This window comes from Macaca fascicularis, chromosome 14 (genome assembly GCF_037993035.2).
Source record: "Macaca fascicularis isolate 582-1 chromosome 14, T2T-MFA8v1.1".
In the NCBI taxonomy this organism is placed as follows: Eukaryota; Metazoa; Chordata; class Mammalia; order Primates; family Cercopithecidae; genus Macaca; species Macaca fascicularis.
Window position 1 is genome coordinate 111,831,655 of NC_088388.1, and position 23,230 is coordinate 111,854,884.

The 23,230-nt window shown below is 42.9% G+C and overlaps 1 long non-coding RNA gene across 1 annotated transcript in view; it reads right to left on the bottom strand.

Annotated features, from left to right (window-relative positions):
• Nucleotides 1-12,526: 12,526 nt before the first annotated feature.
• The window catches only part of LOC135967122 (uncharacterized), a 52,642-nt gene continuing 41,938 nt past the window's right edge, over nucleotides 12,527-23,230 (bottom strand). Inside the window, exon 4 of the long non-coding RNA XR_010581001.1 lies at nucleotides 12,527-12,593. This is a non-coding gene — a long non-coding RNA (uncharacterized lncRNA). The remainder of the gene's footprint in view (nucleotides 12,594-23,230) is intronic.

Here is a 23,230-nt window from a genome sequence, read left to right on the forward strand (position 1 = left end):
TAGCTGAGCAGAGACATACAGTTGAGGAAAAAGAAATCTCCGGCCACCTGTGGAATATCTCCACCTTTATTTTGCACGCAGGGAGCATTTGCCTGCTTACCTGGTGGTTGAGTTACCAGCACTATGAGAGAAAGGGTGATTTCAGGCCATCCTTCATGGTTCAATAAATTGAAAATCTTTCTCTCCTGGTGTAATGATTCCAAAGAACCTTTGCCATTCCCATTTGTTCAACATTAAATGATGTTTAGCAATGAGAGTGATGCCCCTGGGATGAAAGCTGTCAGCTTGGCCACAGTTCTGGCACCTACGCTGGTCCTTCCCCTCCAAGGTGTCCCTTTTTCATAGTGTCTTTGACCCAGCCTTGACTCAAGGCACCACATGCCCACAAGTCTAGCCTCAGGAGAAATTGGTCTGAATAAAAACATCTGTTTCATCTTCAATCTCAGGCTCAGTTTCGTCCCTTTATGGACAGATGGGACTTACTGCCCCCAGACACTGCTGTCCTCAGCAGTGTGGGACATTCAGTAAGGTTTATTTCTTTGCATAAGCAAGGATTTTAGAATTCATTTCCCCAGATTTTTTTCTTACAAGAGCTGATAAACATTTTTAAATGTCTGTAAATTTCCAGAACAAATATGTGTCAGGAGTTTGATGATAGCCTCTACTGCACTGTGGGTAGCTGGCAATATTAAGGTCAGTGACAGGAAACAGTGGAATTGGACACACAGACGTTTGCCTTCAAACCTAATCCAAGTCCTCCTCTGCTCCTTGATGCTATTCCTTCATTATTTCTTCTGCTGCCTTTCCATGTGCTCTGGTGAATGTGTAGAAAATTCCAGGCAGCAGGAGGATTTTTGCTGCAGTGCACTGTGAGTGCCATTGCCTAGATCATTAATTATCATTGCTAGTGAAAACATGGAATTGGACAATTGGTAAAAAGTAATTATTTACCATCTGTTATAGGTTCTCACATGTAATTACTTAACAATGGAAGTGATTGTAAAGTAAAGGTAATGATAGCAGAAAAGTGAATGGAGGACAATACCAGAAAAAAGATTTCATCCTTCTAACAGTGGACACTGCTTTTTCCTTCCCTTCCTTCCTTCCTTCCTTCCTTCCTTCCTTCCTTCCTTCGTTATCTCTCTCCCTTCTTTCCTTCTCTTCTTCCTTCTCCTTCTCCTCCTCCTTCTCTCACATAGCTGAAGTACACTAACCATCCATTTATTTGCTCCAACCTCCTCTTGAGTGAACCTTTCTAGAAGTCCCTGGATTCCCTCTTGTAGGCTACCCTAGCAATATGTGAGCACATTTGTCTCTATTTGGGCATGTGTCATGTTATATCATGATATTTTGTTTTAATGTCACAGCAAAGTCTCTTGTGCATCCCACTTACCTGTCTGCTTACTCACTGAATCATGAATTCCTGAAGCAAAGAGATGTTTGTCTTTCCAGTGCCCCCATTGTACCTGCCATGTAACATACATTTACTAATTTTTAAGAAATATATATATGAATTTCCCTCTCTGAGTCACACTATTTAAAACACAAATTATTCATCAACATAAAATATTGAAGTTGATCATCAGTGTTGATGGGAAATTTAATAAGTATTTCTAGAGGGAAAGACCCCTGTCCTTGGCTCCTTATCAACTAGAGCCCCTGGGTACAATTCCCGTTGGTACACAGGCTCCTTCATTGTAAACAAATGGACAAAATTTATAGATCCAGGTACTAGAGTAGTTCCGAGTCTGTTGTAAGTGGGCTCCCTGACATACCTGTTTTCCCTTTATTTGTATTATAAAAGGATAGATATGTAGAGAAAGGAGCTCCTCCCCAAAATATCATATTCACTCATCCGTTCATTCATCTTGAGTGCCTATTATGTGCCAGGTACTGCAAGAGGTGATGATGGACACACACTTTGAAGTCTTTCTTTTCAATGCCTCAGTCTACTAAGGGAAACATCTTATTAAAATATTTGTAAATGATGGTACAGCAGCCTAATTTTGATATCTAGTAAGGCATAAGGTATTGGGAGAGCAAAGAGGAGAAAGATATTGATTAACTGTATACTAAGCAAGCAGAGCTGTGAAATGGATTGTAGGGTGACCAGGCTGGACTTGGGAGGCTGAGGCTGGAATCCATGTATTATCTGTTTATAAAATGAACAGGTCAAATTTGTTAGGAAGCACCATGCGTGAGGCCAGACTGCAGAGACAGACACAATTTCAGGGAAAATTCCCTGGACTCCCAGAGAAAGATAGCACAGCTGAGTTGGGCATAGTGCCTGGGAAATGTCCCTGTACCCCTTTCATTCGGAATGTCCAATAATGTCTAGCATGTTCACTAAGGACTACCGAGAGAAGGCCACCAGGAGGGTATGTTTTACAGAACATCCTGAGCCTCTGGAGTTATTTTGGCCTCCCTCCCACTTCCGCTTTACCTTCCCTTCCTTAGAAAGGTGCTGGTGATAAGCACTGGGGCCCAAGAATGTAATTTAACCTGAGTACTCGATCTCTCCAGCTTTCCAAAGGATCCAAGTCAAGAAACACGATTTACAACCCCTACCTTGTGGTACTGCCAAACCTTTCTTAAGAAGGCTGTTTTATATTCCCTCTTGAGTTTAGCATGCCATGTTTTCCTTTGCATATTAAAGGATGAAAATCAAGGTGATGGATATATTCCCTTAGTACCAGAGTCAGCTGCCAAGTTTCTCTGGCTGACTTTGTCTCCTCCTACAACACTTCATTGCCAGTATGGTCTTCACAGGGAGAACCTAGGAGAGTACATATGTCTCTCTCACTTTCATCACCTAGTGAGCTACCTGGGAAGTGACCGGAAAAAACGAAAGTGAAATTCATTCACAAGTGTGTCCAAAATACTGTTGATTTTGTAAGATTTTAATGCTGTACTGAACTGAGAGAACAAATTGTGTTTTATATTTAACTGCAGCAAGAGACTTTATGCTTAATAGGTTTTTTAATATAGTTTGACCTAGTACTGTCAAGAGAAAAACTACATTTTGTTCCCACCTTACATTCAGGACATGATTTCTGCAGATAAATAATTTGCAACACAGTTTCTATTACTAAGCCGGTGTTTCACACATCTGTTTTATGTTTCATTAGTGGTACAACAAATGAAACCATCAACCATCCTGCTTCTCTACATTAATTCAATGTATAAGAAAAATGTGTAATGTCTAGACAGTAAGGCCTATTACTGTGTCAGGGAAATCTACTAGTTTACTTATGAATCTGCGAAGGCTGCCAAAGCACAAATCACCACCCAGCAAATGGTGATCCAATTTCCCGTTTACATCAAGAAGGAGCACCATGGTCTAATCCACAGCAGAGCAGTTTAGAACCCATTAAGTACTAATTTAACTTAATATCCAGTACCAAACTGATGATGAATAAGTCAATTTGAATGGGTAGTAATGGCAGGAGACAGGTGTCTTGAAGAAGGTGGTGGATGGGACTTCCGACCCTTCTTAAAAAGGAGGCAGTCTTGGGCTGGACCAAAGAGACCGTGTTATTTTCTGTAGTAATGAGTATAAGAGGAGCACGTTATACACATCTCTCATGCTACACAAGTATTGCAAAAGACCTAGAAGGATGGGGCTCTCGTTGGCTTGCGTTGCAAAGAAAGTCAAGGGTTGATCCAAGCCCTCAATTCTGAATTTAGTATGGGCTTGGCCCATTCTTCTTCATATACAGCCATGATGTCTCTGAGGTGCTCGTAGATCATTTCCCTTGTATCTATGTTCCAACAATAATAATACTTTTGTACTAGGAAGGTCACATCCCTTCATTCAGCTTTTCTTCTAACAAGAATGTACAGTTATCGGGGAGTTGGCTTAGACTATGGAATTGGAGTGATCTGGCTTGGACTTGAGGGACATAGCTCTGCAGAGAATATCTCAAGCCCACCCACTTCACTGGCTGCTTTTCCTTCAGTTCCCTTGAATAGAGCCTTTCATGATGCCTACTGCTGATTTCTAACATCCTGAATGGCTCTATGTGTGGTACTTGCCACCCACTGACATCCTGCTTACTCTTTTATCTTAGAATATTTTATAAGGTCCTTTGTGATTGGGTGCAGGAAAAAAGTCAGAGTCGCAGTTTTTACCTTCTTTACATTTGATTGCAACATGACTGTGATGCATAACATGTTAATGAGGGATGTTGAGAAGGAAGTGTGTGGATTTGAGTGATAATGCTGGAGGAAAGATATCAGGGGAACCCAAGTCTAGATGAAGCTTAAGAGTTGACTGCCAGAGCCAGGTGTCATAATATACCAAGGAGCACAAAAGAGAGGCATCAAATCTAACCTGTCCTGGAGGATCATGATTAGGAAGTGTTCCCAAGAAAAATATGATAGTTGGCCAAATAAGAAGTATGAAGGTTGGGAAGGTATTAGAGGCAAATATGATGGATTCAGAGAAGCATGGAGTGAGAAAAAGCATGGTGGGGCTGGGGGCCTTGCGTGTAAAGGTACGAAATAGCAAACATGGAGACCAGAAGAGGAGAAGAGGTGAATTTGTGCAAGGCCTTGTACGCAGTGGTAAGGAGACTGTGCCTTATTTAACAAGTAATAGGAAGTACTGAGTAGGTCACATAGGGGAGTGAAGGAAAAGTGTGGTTTCAGGATATGCTGGATGAATCTGGAGGAACAAGACAGGAGGCAGGGAGAGTGACCAGAAAGGCATATCCAGTTGTCTGGATAGGGGATAAGGAGGGCCCAAACTATGGCTGTGAGGTTGGGATGGAATAGAGAATCATGAATCATTTAAGAGGATTGGGGTCCCCAGTAGGCTAGGAGGGGAGGAAAGGTACCTGGGACAGGCAAAGGCCATGGGCACTCCCTTTGTAGCAGGTCACTGAGAGATCAGAACTGGGATTCCAGGGACTATAATAGCCAAGGCCCAGGTCAAACCAGCAATACAGAGGACCTGGTGCCCAGACAGGAGGCCTTCCTCCACCTCAGCCAGCACTCTTTGCCCACTGCTGCCATGAGTTGGAGTTGGTCTGGAACTAAGAGAAGCTGGTGGTGTGGGAAGTGGTGAGGTCAGCAAGTCTGGGAGTAGAAAGCGAGGGAGGCCAGAGGCAGGAGAAAGAGGCTGAAGCTGCAGATTCAGGCTGCAGATGGTCTGTCAATTCTATCTCCTGCTCCTCTGGGAAAAAACCCTGCAAATCAGCTCCAGTGCATGGCACCTGCTCAATGCCCTCCTCTGACTGCAGCACACAGGTTAGGACTCATACACCCTGACTCCTCACCAAGGATGCCCTGGGCAAAAAAAGATCATGTGATGGTACCAGCAGCTAGCCCAGACCTGACTTTTTCAGAGACGTTAGGGACTTGACCACTGTTACCCCCCAAATCTACAGGGATCATTCACTTGTGTTGTCATTCTCTGAACATTTACTGTCACTTACAATGTGTCCAGCACTATGCCATCAGGCATTACAGGGTATAGGGTGCCACAAAGAAGATTTGGAGGTGGAACTTACCCTTAAGATAGACTGCAGATATTACAGTCCAGTGGGGGAGACAAGGTTGGTACAAGAATGACTATGAAACAATGTTCAGATCTGCTAGAGGGTGAGACATAAGTTACAGACATTCTAAGGAGGAAGCTGCGGAAAATTAGGGAGCTAAATTTTCTGCTGTGGACATCCCAGAGGTCCAGGGGAGAAACGGCCACTGAACTGGCCCTTGATGAATAGGGAGAACTAACCATCTTGGTGGAAGAAAATGTCTAGAAAAGCATCAGAAATAGAAAGGCTCAAGGAAGGAACATTGAGTAGATGGGCTTATTTACTATGAAGGGCACAAAAGAAAGTTGAGGGGAACAGGCTGAACGGTGGGCCCAAAGGACCTGAAATGTCAGACTGCAAGTCTGGACTTGATTCTGCCAGTTGCGAAAAAAACCAGCGGGTCATTTTGAGCAAGGAATTATATTTTCAGGAGATACCTGGAGAAAGCTGGGTTTTTGCTCATGATTTAGTCCTAAACCATGAGAAATGTCCCACTCCTTAATTTTCCCCTGCTCTGGCTATAAATGCAAATACAACATTTGCCTGGCTATAAATGCCAGTACTCATTTTAAGCTTGCAAAAACCCGGTTCTCCTTTGAGTGTGGTGAGCTATTGACTGACTTAAGTATCTCCTCTTCTCTTTCACAGAAATGCCTTTTGTGCCTAGCTGATAAGTCTAAAAGGACATATGCTCAGCAGGTGCCAAGACCAAGCCATATTTGGGGATGTAGAGCATTTGTGGAAATTAGAGCTCAATAATATATATGAAGAACTGTTGTGTAACAAGCACAATGAAATATTCATCTCATTCATAAGGTTCAGAAATACAATAAAAGTCCCCCAGGGACAACCTGCAATATTGGAGAAATGTTAATGGTGTCTTCTGATCTCAGAATGCACACATCGATCTTAAAATAGAACACCCTGAAGGTGACAGTGATCTTATAGGAAAAGGCAAAAGGAAAAGGACATGGGTCAGGGATTCCTAATACCTGACAACAAAGCTCCAGCTGTCATTGGGCTAAGAGGCAACCACCAGGGTCAGGCCATGGATCTCAAAAATGGAAGTGAGGAAGATGAGGACAGTTATTCCTCCGAGATCAGGTGAGAAAAAGGATTATATTTTCCTCCTTAGCATTCTCTTTTTATTTATTGGATGAAAATTACCTTTATCCAGGATTTAGACTCCTTGTCTCCGATGAGATCATGTAAACCTTTATCTTTTCAAAATTTCTTCTATTTATTCTATTCTTTCTCTGTAGCTTGGTGCCATGTTTGTAAACTGGATGCCTCAGGCCTTACTGGACTGCATGTAGAAAAGATGTCTTATTAATCCTAATAGTATAAGACTCCCTGCTTACATGGGCCTCCAGCCCTCCTGAGAAGTGCTCCAAGCATGTTTCAGAATCACCATGAACATGTGCTCGTAAACATCCCTGTCAGCCTCCATCACCCACCACCAGATACTCACACCAGTGTTCTCTGCATGTCAGGTAGCTTGAAGTCATACCCTTGCAAGTGCTAATTAGACTTCTCAAAAAAATTGTTGAAGCCAAGGGTGCTGCTGTTAAATGATCCCCAAATCTCCATGCCTCAAAGCCCCAGATAGGTGCTAGGTAGCTGACATGGTTTGGTTCTGTGTCCCCACCCAAATCTCATCTCTAATTGTCATCGCCACCTGTTGATGAGAGACCTGTAATCACCACATATCAAGGGAGGGAGGCGATTGGATCGCGGAGGTGGTTTCCCCCATGCTGTTCTCATGATAGTGAGTGAGTTCTCATGAGGTCTGACAGTTTTATAAGTATTTAACATTTCCTCTTGCCTGCTGCCATGTAAGATATGCCTGTTTTCCCTTCTGCCATGATTGTAAGTTTCCTGAGGTCTCCTCAGCCATGTGGAACTGTAAGTCAGTTAAACCTCTTTCTTTTATAATTACCCAGTCTCAGGTAGTATTCTTTACAGCAGGGTAAGAATGAACTGATACAGTAGCACATCAAAGTGGGAACCATGGCTTTCCATGGCTCCATGCCCCCTTTTTCCTGCTCTGCTTGTAATAACATTGCTTATGCCCAAATAACACCACTTTCTTTCTGCTTCTCTCTTATCTCTTGTTCCCAAGGAGTAGGGTGAGGATAAGATAGGATACCATCCTATCCCATCCTCTGTATTGTCTTCATGTCTATAATCTCCCTATCCTGTATCCTAGGTTAAAAACACTAAACATCAAATTCATGAAAATTTTTTTAAAAAGACATATACACTCATATACACATGCCATCTTCTTCCTTCCTCCATGTCTTAGTTTGTTTCTATATCAAAATACCTGAGACTGAGTAATTTATAATTCTGGAGTTCTAGAAGCTGGGAAGTCTAAGACTGAACTGCCAGTGTCTTGGGAGGGACTTCTTGCTGCATTATCAAATAAAAAGGCAAGAGGGGGAGAGGGAGAGTGTGAGCAAGAGGGGGCGAACTAACTCCTATGATAACAGCCTTATTCTGTTTATAAGTGTGATGCCTCTGACCCAAACACCTGTTATTAGGCCCCAACTCCCAACACATTGGGGATCAAGTTTCCAACACATAAACTTTGGCAAGACACATTCACATAATAGCACTCGATCGTCTACAAATATATATATATATATATATATATATATGTGTGTGTGTGTGTGTGTGTGTGTGTGTGTGTGTGTGTGTGTATCTCAAGTAGTGTAGATAATTGAGATCCAAAAGCCTGTCAGCTCCACAGTCAACTCTAAATTCCATGCAGGGCTCCTCTAGGCTTCCCTGCTACACAATCCCCCCACCTTATCATAAGGCTGGTTTTCTATAATCATTTATAGTCTAAAACCAGTTTTCACAATTGGCACTCCTCTGGTATCAACTGTTGAAATCTGTTTGCCAAAACACTGCCTCATGCAAGGCTCCAATTTGTTGCTGAATTGCTGCTCTTTGTTGTGAAAGGACAGTTTACCATTTTGGGCAAAGAACTGGGTTTATAAGTGTTTATATAGCAATTTGCAGAATAGCATTTTAAGATGACTTCAGCAGTTAGCTGTCAGGACAATATTTGCCTTCTGCAGAACGATGAATTGGAGCAAGCATGAGCTTTGGTGTCAGATAGACACAGGTTTGAATCTCAGCTCCACCAGTTACTGCCTGTGAGAATTTAACTCTTCTGAGACTCAGATGTGAACTACAGCCAATAAAATACTGTCATGAGGATTAAATTAGATGACATATGTAAGGCTCTTAGAGTAAAGGGACTCTATAAATGGTGGCTACCATTATTTATGTTATTACTAAATCACATTGCCTAAGGCTACAGAAGAAAAACATTTCTAAACACTTAGGGCAAACCAAGAAGGCACATGGATGGCACTTACGCATCTATCTCTACTTCCACACTCACAGCAAACATTATTAATTAATAACCATACTCTTTCCTGCTGAGGTGAAATGTGGCCTCAGAATTCTCAAGACAGTGTCACAAGCAGCCACTACTTCTATTTGTTTTGTAAATAAACATACAAAAGGCCCAGTTACAGTTGAATGTTAGATAAACAGTGAATTTAGTATAACTCTATCCCATGTAATATTTGGGATACACTTACACTAAAAATACACTAATACTAAAATTATTCATTGCTCATCTGAAGTTCAAATGTAACTGGGAATCCTGTATTCTATTTGGCAACCCTTATTTTAGTCTGTACCTGAGTTGGAATTGACTTGCCATCCCTGACCTCTACATTAATCATCACTTCAGGCTGTCAAATGATTAAAACTTGGTTCTAATTAGTTTTGGGGGTAACTATTAGATTATGTAGCTTGGAATTACGTCAGTCACTGATGGATTCAAGAGCTTAAACAATAGATTAGGTCTCTCTCCCTCCCTTAAGCCTTCAGTCCCACTTCCCTGTTGGCTTCTTCTACAGTCTAGCTCTTTCCACCTGACAAAAGAGGAAGGCTTCCCCCATGGCAGATTTATTTATTCCCAGCTTCGCAATGAAGAAATTTCCTTCTCTCAACTTCTCTATAGCACTCCAGGGCAACTCTGATTGGCCTAGCATGGCTTCTGTGCCCATCTCTAAACCTGTAACTGTTGCTATCAGGACAGGCCTAGACTTTACCATGGGTCTGAGCCTATGGTGGGGGTTGGATTAAGATACCTTGCTGGGTAGTCCCACCAGGATCATTTGGCATCAGATGGGTACCATTCTCAAAAGAAGCAGAGTATCAGGCAGGAAAAAACCATCAGGGTGCATTTCCACTCTGTATTGTCTAATCCAATCAGAGAAAGACTTCAATATATAGAAGGTCAAAATCTGCAACTAAGAAACAAATACGTAATAAACCATAGTAAACCCAAGGTACTACAGCATTTATGAAGACAAAAAAAATAGTAACCTGTCATAACCAAATATCTTATTGCAAGAAAGATGCAGGCAGAGAGAGAGAGAGAGAAGGAGAGAGAGAGAGAGAGCTGTTGTGAGTGACTCACAGAGACAGTAAGAATTGCTAGTAAACGCCCCTTAGGGAAACATTTCTGACTCAGTATTGGTTTTCAAATAGTTTCAAAGCATGGGAAAAAATTCCGTGGTTTCCTCACACCACTGAAGCACCTGTCTGTCAGAACCTGAAAAGTTGACTATGAAAGGTACTTAAAGAGTCATTCCCCTTGCAATGTTTATAGCTGTATAGAGATTAAATGCAAGGGTATGCAAGGAGACTGTCAGGGTTTGAATCCCAGCTCCACCACTTGCCTGCTGATGAACTTGGATACACTGACTAATACATCCAGCATTTCTGCACTGAGGCGAGCTGCTGCTGGGACAAGGGCCCATGCTGGGGATAGGCAGGGATGTCTTGGGCAACAAGGTCTACCGCCAAAGAAAGTCTCCACAGAAAGGGCCTATGGGCAGGGCAGGAAATAAAACCCAAGCAGACCACCTGTTTAAGAAAGTAAGCTTATCCTATCCCCATTGCCAACCCTGTTCTTATGTGGAACCCCAGGATCTCATGGAACACTTTTTATGCATACCATCTATAATTTTGTTATAATAAGTGTTCCAAGAGGGGTATATTTAAAATGTTACAGGGAAACAGAGAAGAGATGAAGGTGGGTGAGAGGGGAGTAAGGCCAGAGGAACTTGAAGATGTATTCACTGAAAAAAGATGAGATCTAAGTGTGATTTTGAAGGATGACCATGAGTCCCTCAAACAGAAAAGAGAAGCAACAGCCCAAGAAAACACAGAGGCATGAATATGCATGGCAACATCTTCCAACATTTTTGACCCTTAAATCTCACATGTTCACCTGTGACACACTCAAAGGCTCTCCTGTTCTGTTTTGAAAGAGAAAAATAGGTAAATAATTTTGTGTATTGATTTGTTCGGAAATTAGGAACTAAAACAGAAACCATCACCTGTTCCAATGACATAAATCTCCTGGAGCATCATCGTGAATCCTGGAATGTCTGGACCACATGTCAGGAAGAAACTAGAGGAGCAAAAGGGACCAGGGCTGCAAAGTCTTATGTGTTATGCAAGGCATGTGGACATTATGTGATAAACAAAAGGGAATCAAGGAAAGTTTTCAAGTAGAGGTTTGACAAAATGTGGTGCTGTGAAATGGGAAGTTACTTTTTCATAATATTAATAACTATAGCTGTGGTAGGCAGCTTCTAAGATGGACCCCCAATGAAACTCAACTCCCTTGTGGTCCATCTTTGTATGATCCTTTTCCCCTTGAATGTGGTCTATACCTAGTGATTTTCTTCTGATAAATAGAATATAACAAAAGGAGTGGAATGCCACTTCTGAGATTATTACAAAAAGACTGTGTCCCCTGTCTTGCTGGCCCTCCCTTGCCCTCTTGCTTTCTCACACTGATAGAAGCCAATTGCCATGTTTGAACTGCACAATACAGAGGTTCACATTTCAAGGAATTGAGGAAGCCCTCCAGTCAACAGCTGGGGGAAACTGAGTCCCTTAGTCCAGCAGCCCACAGGGAACTGAATCTTTCCAACAATCACAAGAGTGAACTTGGAAGCAGACCCAGCCTCAATCAAGCCTTCAGATGAAACTACAGCCTCACCAACACCTTGATTATTAGCCTTGTCAGAGACCCTGAGGTAGAGGCACATAACTTAGTTGTGCCCACATCCTGTGCCACAGACAATATGAGATCATAAATGTTGGTTGTTTTAAGCCACTAAGATTTGGGAAAATTTGTTCCACAATAATATATAACTAACACAATAGCTAACATTATTTAGTTCATACTCCCTGCTGGACACCTTGTTAAGCACCGTGTGTGCATTAACAATCTCATCCAATCTTTGGGGGAAACTGTATGAGGTAGGATAATGATCCCATTTTATAGATAAGCATCCTGAGGCTTAAGCCTAGTTAAGGAACTCTTCCAAGCTCATATAGGTGAGTAAGCTAGGATTCTAATTTTAATCTTTCATATCCCAGAATGCTAGTTCTGACCCACTATGCTGTAGTTTGTCTTGAATGCAGCAGAGTGTTGTGCGAGTGGGGAATCATTTTGGGGATGGGGGGCAAGGGAGGCATTGACTTATAGAAAGTCCCTCATTGAGCCTAAAGAAAGTTGGAGAAGAGTAACTAAGAGCTGATAATTTCATTTCACTTTTAAAGGCTGTTAAACACAACATGTTGTAGTAGAACTAGTGACCTTACTAAACTATTTACTCACACATTACTATTTGATAAAATTATGAGTTAATAAATCTTTTTACACTTGCGAAGGTACAACAAACCATTCATCTGAAGGAAAATCATCTGGTTGCACTGACTGACTCATTTCAGGATATACTAAAATCTCTCTCAAAAGCCAATAAGAGACTTTGGGAAGAAAGACATCTCTGTAAGCCTCCCAGTGCCCTCTAATCCAGAAGCACATAGCAAGACATCCTTGAAGCCAGCCCACCTATCCACCCATTCCTCTCACTCACCCTTCATCTGTTCCTCTGGCAGAGTGTTGGGAATGCTCTCTTTCGCCAAAAGTATCTTCACAGTCACCTGGGAAAAACAGGTGATAGATAGGGGTACAGAAATGTGAGAGGTGGAAGCAAAGGAAAATTATCTGCCCTCTAGTTTTGCTGGTACAATGCAAAACCTTCTTCCAGAGAAGACCTGCATGCTTGGCATGAGAGGGAGACATCCAAGCCTTTATCAGCAGGTGCAGATATACAGGCAGTGGGAGGAGGGGATGGGCATGTTCAAGATGGCTTCAAGATTATTTTAAAAAGATCGTGTCCCCTGTCTTGCTGGCCCTCTCCAGCCCACACATAGGCATCTCCTTTCTCAGTGAAGGAATATGCTAGCCTTTATCAGCTTCCTGCTTGAATCCCTTCACAATCTCCTTTCTCCCACTACTCATCCATTCCTCCCTGTCTTCCAACTTAGGAGCTCTTTGTTTTTCCTTAATGATCTCTGACAAAATGCCTGTTAGGCAATTTTCCAGGGACACCCCAGAATCAGCCATGCATTGTAAATGAAAGGTACAAAGAACTTTTTGACTGACTAGGATGACTAGAGAAAAGAAGGCGTTGGTTAAAACAGAACTAGCCAAAGCGTGGTACAAAATGTATAGGGATGTCAATTTTTTGGTTAAAATTATATCCAGCATTTAAGAACACATTTGTCATCCTACAGAAGTAGTCTAAATGTGTAAACATAATGCAATACTTTAAAAACACAGACATGGTATAAATTGCTTAGTAAAAAAAAAAAAAAGTGACCAAAAGTTTAAAATCTGTTAAAATAATTAGTTGTTATTACCTCTTTCTTAGCCGAATTCTCCTTTTTAGGTCCCTAATATTCAAGCTAGACCCAGTTTGGGCAGAGACCTAGCAGCTCCTTCATGCTTATTCCTCTTTGTCTCCTCTCATTTAAAACCAACAGCCTGACTGCTGTAACCCATCACGAAGAAGTCAGTAACTTACCACAGAGCTAGAATTGGCTGCACACCTGCTACTTGTCAGGTGGCGTAATAAGACCATTACATACATTTTTTCTTTTTTTTCATTTAGTCTTCATAATGACTCTAAGAAGATTTCCACATTTCAGAGGAAGAAACTAAGTCTTGGTGAAATTTAGTAGTTTACCTAGCTAGAAGTAACAGAGCAGGGAGTGAATTCAGGCAGTCTGACCCGCACCTAGTGCAGCTATCACCCTGAGATGTGCCTACCTTTCATGAGCAATGTGGACCCTGTGTTCTCTCTCGGGGTAACTATTGGCAGAGGGATGGAGCCACACACATTAGGTTACAATCTCAGGGAGGGATCATTTGCTATTGTCTGCCCAAAGCCTAGCTCTGCACCTGGCTCTAGCTAAACTCTGACAAATATCAGTTGCATTAAATTTCAAACAATTGAGTTTATCTTAATTGTTCACAAATACTCTGCCAAATTTCTGTTTTATAAATTGTAGTCTGTAAACATGTTAATCCTCCCTTGAACAGCACAAAGGTGAACGGCCAGGTGGAGGTTTACTGGTCTTTGGCACTGTTTTAACCTGGGTTCCCTCCAAAACACAGGGAGTCTATTTTGACAAGTGATCTCAGGGAACAGGAGTGGGGAACTGGGGAGAGAGGGCTGCAGAGGAGGAAAACCTGGTTCAAACGTGAGTTCTGGAGTTGGTCAACCTGTGGGCCATGCCGCAGGGGCACGATCCCACAAGGACTCTGGAGAACCGGGTAGAATGTGCCTCAGAAGTGCCCATGTGAAAGAAGAGGAGAGATTTACTCATGGGCTCCAGTCTCCCTGGGGCATTAAAGCACCCTCACTTCCGGGCTACACAGCGTGAATGCCAAATGGATTCTACAGGTATCAGAGAAGCCCTGGGCAGAAAGTGAGAGGTATGAACGCAACTAAGGTGAGGGGCTTTCAGGTTGCACCAGTGGGAAGCAGGTTGCTACAGTACTCACTAGAAAAAGTGGAGGGGTGAGAGGATGTAAGGCTGGCCACAGGAAGTGTCCCATATAGACCCGCCTAGGCCACCGTGGTGCTGGGGACTGGAGGGAGAGGAGAGAGACTGGTGAAAATGCGGGAGGGCACCTGAGGTCCAGCCTAGCTCTATTCCACAGGCCATTTGAAAAGTGCATTTCCTCACTCTCCAATCAACAAATTAGAAGCCTATTCAGATTAAAAACTCTCCTTTTAAAATGCAAATAAGAGAGAGGCCAAGGTTAATTCAACTGGTCATTCAAATCTACTGTGAAAGCTTTAATGGGATTGCCTCTTTAAAACCCTAGGAGGCATACTAGGAGCAGGGATTTGGATGGAAAATGATGGGAGAGGGATAAAGAAAGGTAATGAATGACTGCCCATATCTGATAAATGTGAAGCAGCGTGCTTTGTGCCCAAAACACTGGTCACACCATGTAAGGCATGAGTAATGTATCAGTGTAACCCGAAGCCGCAATGGTGAACTGGCAACTTCATATTAGCATTAAGTCTGTTTTTTGTTTGTTTGTTTGTTTGTTTGCCTCTCTTGTGAGACGTGTGAAAATACACCCACCAAAGAAATGGCAGATGACACATTTTTTCACAACTTTAGAGAAGTTTCCGAATTCTCAACTGTGCTTGTAATGAGGACTTTCTATTTCCCTGGGAATCACTGGGCTACGGAGGTAATTTGAAGTTTATCAAAAACATTACCTCTTGTTTTAGCAACGTGGTTGTTCAATGTGTCGTGGAGTGCGGGAGGAGGGGGCAACAGGACTTGCGGGAGGAGGGGACAACTGGCTGATGCTTATCTGAAAGGATTCTGCTGGAAGAACCGTAATCACTGGACATATTAGTGGGAAAACAACTGGTTCCTCCCACTCATAGTAATTGTTATAATAACAGTCGTAGCAAACTCTAATAGTACATGGAATCAGTGCCAGTTACTGTTCTAAGCACTTATGTATATAAACTACAGTGGCCCCAATCATCCACAGGAGACAGTCCGAGCCACTCAGTGGATGCCTGAAAGCATGGATAGTACCAAACCCTATATATTCTGTTTTTGTTTTTTTTCCGTACATACATACTTATACCTAAGGTTAATTTCTAAATTAGGCACAGTAGAGATTAACAATAACTAGTAATAAAATAGAACAATTCTGACAATATGCTAGCGTCACTACTCTTGTGCTTTGGGGACGTTATTAAGCAAAATACGGGTGATTTGAACACAAGTCCTGTGATACCATGATGATCTGATAAACAGCTACTAAGAGACAAACAGGCAGGAAGCGTAGACAGTGTGGATATGCCGGGCCAAAAGAGGATTCATGTCCTGAGTGAGACAGAGGAGGGTGGCAGGAGATTTCATCACACCACTCAGAATGGCAGGCATTTTAAAACCTCTGAATTGTTTCTTATTGGAATTTTCCATTTCAGACTTTCTGACCTCAGAAAACTGAAACTGTCCCAAGCAAAACCACAGGTAAGAGGGAACTGCTGTAATTATGAACTATCATTATCTATAGTTTATGGGTTAGGAAACTGAGGCAAGGAGACATCAAGGAATTTGTCCAAAGTCACACAGTGAATAAGGGTAGAACTGTAATTCAAATCCAGGTCACCAGGCTCTGGAGTCCAGCACTTAGGCATTCTGACTATGGGAGACTTGGGGAGACCTGTATGAAGCCCTCATGGCTGAGAAAAGTCAGGGACTAGAAGGTAAACCCCTGGAAACCCATTGAGCCACAGGGTACCTGGGACAGGAGCTGAGGCTGGGGCAAAGCCTTCAGCATCCTGGCATTCATGTTTCCCCAAGGGAAGTTGAATAGAGAAGAATGCTGGGTTCTACTAACTGTGTAAAAGTAAGAACTGGAGGACATGTAAAAACCTGACTCCTCCTATCTCCCTAGTGCAGAAGTGTAACCCGCATGGACCTACTGAACTGAACAAAGAGGGTGAACGTGGGAATAAAAGACAAGAGGCAAAAGAGTATATTTGGAAGAAGGGGTCGGGGGCACCTTGCCTCCAGTGGACAAGGGCCCTGAGCTTTACACAGCCCTCCATATTTATTAGACAAAAGAGACAGTGAGAAGGGGGTGGAAGAAGGGGTCAGCTGGTTGGTCCAGAGTAGGCTTGCAGGACTGCATTCTCTAGATGTCACAGTAGATAACCTCTGCAAAGCCAGGGAGTGACTGCCTCCACCAAACCTTCTGTTGGCAGGAGCAGTCCTGAGTTTTCTCACATCCGGCATTCATGATAAACATTTTGCTGTTTGTTCATATAACCTCCAGTGGAATGTTGAGTTGGTCACGTCCCACGGGCCTTTGGCTCCCTGCATATCCCCCTTTCTGTTTATGAATTAATTGAAAGAATGTAAGACCAGGCTGGGCAGCTCTCATTCTCCAATTGGCAGGCCATCTGATTTTACAGACTATGAAACAGAGGACACAGACAAAGCAACATTATTCCAAGAACTACATATAAGATGTAAATGTGGTGCCTTAGATAGGTCCAAGGGTTGAGGCAGCTCTCCAGGCCTTGCTGGAATTCGGTCCGGTCTTCTAAACAAGGCTGAAATTCTTGAGTTTGCCTATTTAAGGCAAGAATTTTGTTTTATAATTCACCAATATCAAAGGTGATGATGGATGTGAAAGCTCCCTGCAAATGGGCTTTCACAAGGTCTCATGGATACTCACTTTGGTTATATTCTAAGTCGGTTACACAAATATGGGTGTGATTAAAATGACAACGCAATTGCTGCTGCAAGGGCAAGCTTTGTACTTGTTCCCCTAATCATAGAATCATGGATTATAACATTGCCGCTTCAGTTTGTAACTTGGTGTTAATTTTATTCTGAAGTAGCCATGCTTGGTTAGCTGTTTGTGTCCAGTTCTCCATGTACTGAGCTGTTTCAACAGAACTATGCAAAGCTACAGAAGATTTCACAACAGAAGATATTAGTGTGGCCAAGGAAACAATAGCAAAAATTATCATGCCTAAGGCTCTACGGACACGATGAGTAAGCTGAGTTAGAAGTTTCACACAATGCAAAGCAGGTGTGGCAGCCCGAGGCTGGGACAGATTAACAGGTCCATAGCCCAGGGATGAGACCTAAAATAATCAAAGTAGAGATATTATGTGTTTGCAATGTGCTATAATTAATGCAGTAATGTAACTGGCAAGCTTTACAGGTCAATTGGGTATTGTTACCTGAAGCTGGTCCTTCTTAGCTTCCAAAAAGACGTAAGGATTGAAAACACAAACTGTAAATTGAGTGGTGATATTCTTTACAAATGTAACGTTAGAACTGTGTCGTGACTCCAGTCAACCTTCTCTCTGTCTTCGCACTCAGGCTCAGCTGACTCATGGCTCGTACCAGAGAGACCAGGCCCATGGTTGGCCACCCTGGGTTCCTCCAGTCTCCCATTTCATGGTTGCACGCACCTTGAGGGCACCCACATGGCTTGTTCATCTCCTATAAAAACACAAGCATACCCTCATCCCCATGTCAGTAAATCCGCTGGACCTTTCCATTGTCCTTCTTCCGAGGATTTCCAGAACACTTTCAGGTAAACTTTCCTCTTTTCCTCCAACACTTGCCAATTTCTTTCTGCTGGAGCCTTACCATCCAGGAGTCAAAAAATTTAAAGTAAATAAGGCTAAGGGTAGTTTTGATTGAGGTAGTAGTTGGCCTCCTATACCCCTTTTGTCTTTTCAACATGTGTTGTAATGTTTGATGTGCCCGCTCTATAATGCCCCGTCCTCTAGGATTATAAGGAATTCCTGTTTTGTGGGTTATAGACCAAAGCTGTAAGAATTTTTAAAAGCATGACTAGTATAAGAAAACTGTACAATTTTGTCTGAGGGATAGTGAAAGCAAAGGATTTTTCGGCTGTAGCCGGGAGGCCTGCATTACTGAACTCAGCTTCTGTTTTACAAGTTGCAACTCTGCCCCTGCCTCTTTGGTTAATTGCTGCGGGGAATTTAAAGAAGAATCTCCTTGCAGGGTTTAACCTGCCTTTCCAGTTATTGATATCAGGTTAGGGTCTCCTTATTGGAATTTTCCCTAAACCTTTTTCACTGTGATATCCCATGTTCTTCAATACTTTAAATCCTGGGTTATCAAAGTTTTCATTTGTGAGTCTCATATCCCATGCTGTAAGTCTCGACCCCATAAATTGATAGCTATATTTGCAACATAAGGCTGAAAAATACATGATGGTCCGTCTGGACCAAGACAAGGTAAAATCTCAGCACTCTGCTGAACACTTTGAGCTGTTCCTACTCCCACTAAAGATGTAGAAGTTAATTGCAAGGGCCAGGATGGGGGCCAATTGTCTTTAGATATTACTGACACATCAACTCCTGTATCCATGAGCCCATAAAGTTTCTTTCCTTTAATTTGTACTACGCAGGTGGGTCTATTAAAGGCTATGGGTTGGGATAGATAGATTTCCCATGTAGTTGTGCTCCCAAATCCTTTATTTCCTCATTTCTCCTTTCGTGGAGAAGGGTGTAATTTGCAGGGAATAAGCAATAATTGAGCAATATATTCTCCCGGTTCAAAAACACGAAGGTCTTGTGACATTAAAACGACTTGAATTTCTCCTTTATAGTAGGAGTCAGTCACTCTTGAAACTACAGTGATGCCTTGCAGGTTAAGACGGTTTTCGCCTAAAATTAGTCCCATATGTCCTGCTGGTCAAGGACCCCAAATGCCAGTGAGAATCTTGGTGGGTTTGTCTCCTCTTACTAATGTAACCCTTTCTCTGGCTGGGAGATCTAATCCTGCACTTCCTGGTGTTCCTGGGGTGAGGGAATCAGTATGCCTCTGGGAACCCATGCCTGAAACAGGGTTGAGGTCAGGACTGGGAATGCCCTCATTGATTCTTGGGACCGGGTCCAGGCCCCCATCTCGTTTCCCGGCATGGGGGGGGGTGCCATTCTGATGAAATTTTGAGCGGCACTGATTAGCCCAGTGGTTTTCCTTGTTACAGCAAGGACAAAGTCCTGGTGTTTTTCCCACTGGGTGGGCCTCTGCATTGTAAGGTCCTTTCTGTCCTGAGATCTGGAGGCATTCCTTTTTAAAATGTTCAGTTTTTCCACAAGTATAACATTTTCCCATTTTAGGGTTTGACCCTTGGCTACTTTTAGATTTGTCAACAGCTAAATTAGCCATTGCTTCAGCTAACATTGAAGAGTGATGACACTCAGGTCCTACATCCTGACAAGCTCTGAGAAAATTTCCCAAATTCTTCGTACACCTCACTGGTGCCAGTGCGCATTAACAATCCACGTTTGCATTCTCAAAAGCTAGAGTTAAGGTCAGCATTTCTGCAGCCGCGGTAGAGGAATCTGAAGCTTCACTGCCTCTTGTAATCTTGCAAGAAATTGTGTATAGGGTTCCTGCGACCCTTGCATGATACGTAAAAAGGATTGTACTGGGAATTCCTCTTCAGGAATTGTGACCCAGGTGCGTTTAGCTGCGTGCGCACACTGCTGATAAGCAGTGTCTGGGAGTGCCATTTGACATTCCAGGTCTGAAAAAGGGCCATTACCTAACAGCATATCCTCTGTAACGTCTGCGTGTCCAGCAATACAATTCTGTTTAGCCTGGTCTGCACACGTTTCTTGCCAATTTAAATTCCATGTCAGATATGCACTAGTGGACAAGCAAGTTCATGCCAAGTGTCTCACATTAAAGGGTAAAAGACGCATAGCACCACACACAGATTCTAGCAATCCTAAGGTGAATGGGCTCCGTATGCCATTATTTACCACACTCGTTTTTAATTCCTTCAACAACTTAAACTCTAGTGGAGTGTGTTCATGAATAAGCTGCTGTGGATTATTTGGATCAGGCCTTATGGAAATAGGAAAAGTGCAAGCTCCTAAGGACTCTCCAGCTATGGCAGCAGGGCGTAAAATTCTTCGTATTGGGGTCTCAATTTCTGCTACCGAAGAAGGCGGTACAGATGTTTCTGCAACTGGAGGAGGCGGTATAGACCAATTTTTATCCTTCCTCTCCTGGTTTTTATTTTCAATTGGAGCTGTGGATGGGACAACAGATTCTTTCAGATTTTTAGATTCAGCCTGCTGTCCCACAGAATAATAAGGAGATAATGGCAGAAGTACAGTACGAACTAAACTCCAAGTGGAAAAAACTGAAGAATCAACTTTAAAACCTTTTTGATGAGCCTGTTTCAATACTTCTCCTGCTCTATCCCAATTTTCCACATCAAGAGTGCCTGCCTGTGGAAACCATGGGTTATGCGTAATCACTTTTTGTGACTTCTGCAGGAGGTTGGTTAGTGTCTGCGAATTAACCTGAGCTCTAGACTGTCTCAACAGAACTTTAAGCAACTGCACATAATGTTTGTCTTCAATAGACAAATTCTTCCCCTTGTTACCCTGATGCAGAAAGCTTCCTGTTCCCAGTACTTCTTTAAAGCACTGCTCCCAGTACTTCGTTAGGGCACTGATCAGTACCTCTTTAGGGAATTGATCTTATATCCACTGCCAGCAGACTGGTCCCAGGGTCCCGGTTCACCTTGTCAATTTCAGTTCCTCTGCTCCAGCAGACCTTCTTTGCTCACGTCCTTGAAGTCCCGTGTTTGGACTGTCCCTGTTTGGACGCCACTATGTAACCAGCACAGACCTACTGGACTGAATAAAGGGGGGGAACACGGGAATAAAAGAGAAGAGACAAAAGAGTATATTTGGAAGAAGGGGTCGGGGGCACCTTGCCTTTAGTGGACAAGGGCCCTGAGCTTTACACAGCCCTCCATATTTATTAGACAAAAGAGATAGTGACAAGGGGGTGGAAGAAGGGGTCAGCTGGTTGGTCCAGAGTAGGCTTGTAGGACTGCCTTCTCTAGATGTCGCAGTAGATAACTTCGGAGCCAGGGAGTGATTGCCTCCACCAAACCTTCTGTCAGCAGGAGTAGTCGTGAGTTTGCTCACATCCTGCATTCATGATAAGCAGTTTGCTGTTTGATCATATAATCTCCAGTGGAATGCTGAGTTGGTCACACCCCAAAGGCCTTCAGTTCCCTGCACAGAAGCATGGGGGTGTGTGCCTGTAGATGTGTCCAAATGCTCACCTCCATGCATGTGGCTACCTTGGCCCAAGTTACCACCAGCACCTCATCGATGGTGTCTCTGGTTTTATTCCTGCACCCTCCTGTTTATGGTTTGTATCACAAATGAGATGATCTAATAAAAATGTCAAGTAAGTCATGTGACTCCTTTGTTTAAAATATTTTAGCAGCCTCCCATAGCATTTTTTTTTTTTTTTTTTTGATATGGAGTCTTGCTCTGTTGCCCAGGCTGGAGTACAGTGGCATGATCTCGACTCACTGCAACCTCCGCCTCCCAGGTTCAAGCAATTCTCCTGCCTCAGCCTCCCAAGTAACTGGGATTACAGGCGCCCACCACAATGCCAGCTAACTTTTTGTATTTTTAGTAGAGATGGGGTTTCACCATGTTGGCCAGGCTGGTCTCGAACTTCTGACTTCAGATGATCCACCTGCTTCAGCCTCCCAAAGTGTTGGAATTACAGTCATGAGCCACCACACCCAGCTCCCATTGCACTTTGAATAACATCTAAATGTCTTTGCTATGGCCTACTAAGGCCTTGCATAATCGAACTCCTACACCCCTCTCCAACTTCATGTCTTGTCCCTTGCTGTTGAAAGGACAATCACACTGGCTGTCCTTCAGTCAGGCCTGTGGCCTACTGTGAGGCCCTCCAGAGGCTGCATTTCTCCCATTGCTCTTGACCTGGCCAGCTTCTCTTTCCCCTTCAGTTTTGTCTTCATCTCAAGGGCAGATCTGAGTCCATCATACTCTTAAGTTCATATCACACCATCAGGACTGGATTTTCAAGGCCCTTGCTTGGTTCCTCTCACTAAAAGTTGCTTTCCCCCTTTTCCCTGATCCTTGTTCTCATGCCCCCATCCCCACAGAGGGCATTCAGACTGGCTGTGACTCATCCTTGTTACATGCGTTGTGATGTTTCTAGTATGTAATTTCAGTGCACATACAGGCATTGCTCATTAAGTCTTATTCTGTGTCCTGCCTGTTTTTACTTCACATTATGATTTTTGGAGCTGCTATCCATGTTCCTGCACCTCCTATGCACTGCTTCTTCATGTTCTGTGGTAATCCACAGCAACCATTCGCCTCATGAAAGACCCCTCTACCTCCCTCCTATCACAACATTGTCCTAAGAAACATTCTTATAGACCTAAGCAAGACTCTCTCTGGCACATATATCTATGAGTGATACCATGGGATTCCAGGGACAAACATATTCAATTTTGGTAAATACTACAAGTTTGCTTTCCAGAATGGCAACGCCATTTTATAGTCCTTCCCTGGGCCTCAGAGAATCTTTTCCTGGACTTCAAACATAATTCTATCTTCCCTTATCCTATATTTCAGTTCCTTCCTGCCTTCATAAAATGTGTCGCACTTTGTATCTGTTCTATTTGCCTGTTTGCTTGTATTTTGATGGTCTCTTCCTCTACAATGTAAGTTCTTAAGGTCAGGGACTTTGCTTGTTTTATTCTCTACCATAGGGACTTTGCTTGTTTTATTCTCTACTATAATTTCAGAATCTAGCATAGTAGCTGGCACATAATACAGACTCAATAAAAATATGTCAAACGAATGAATAAACAAAAAATGTGATATGGTAGG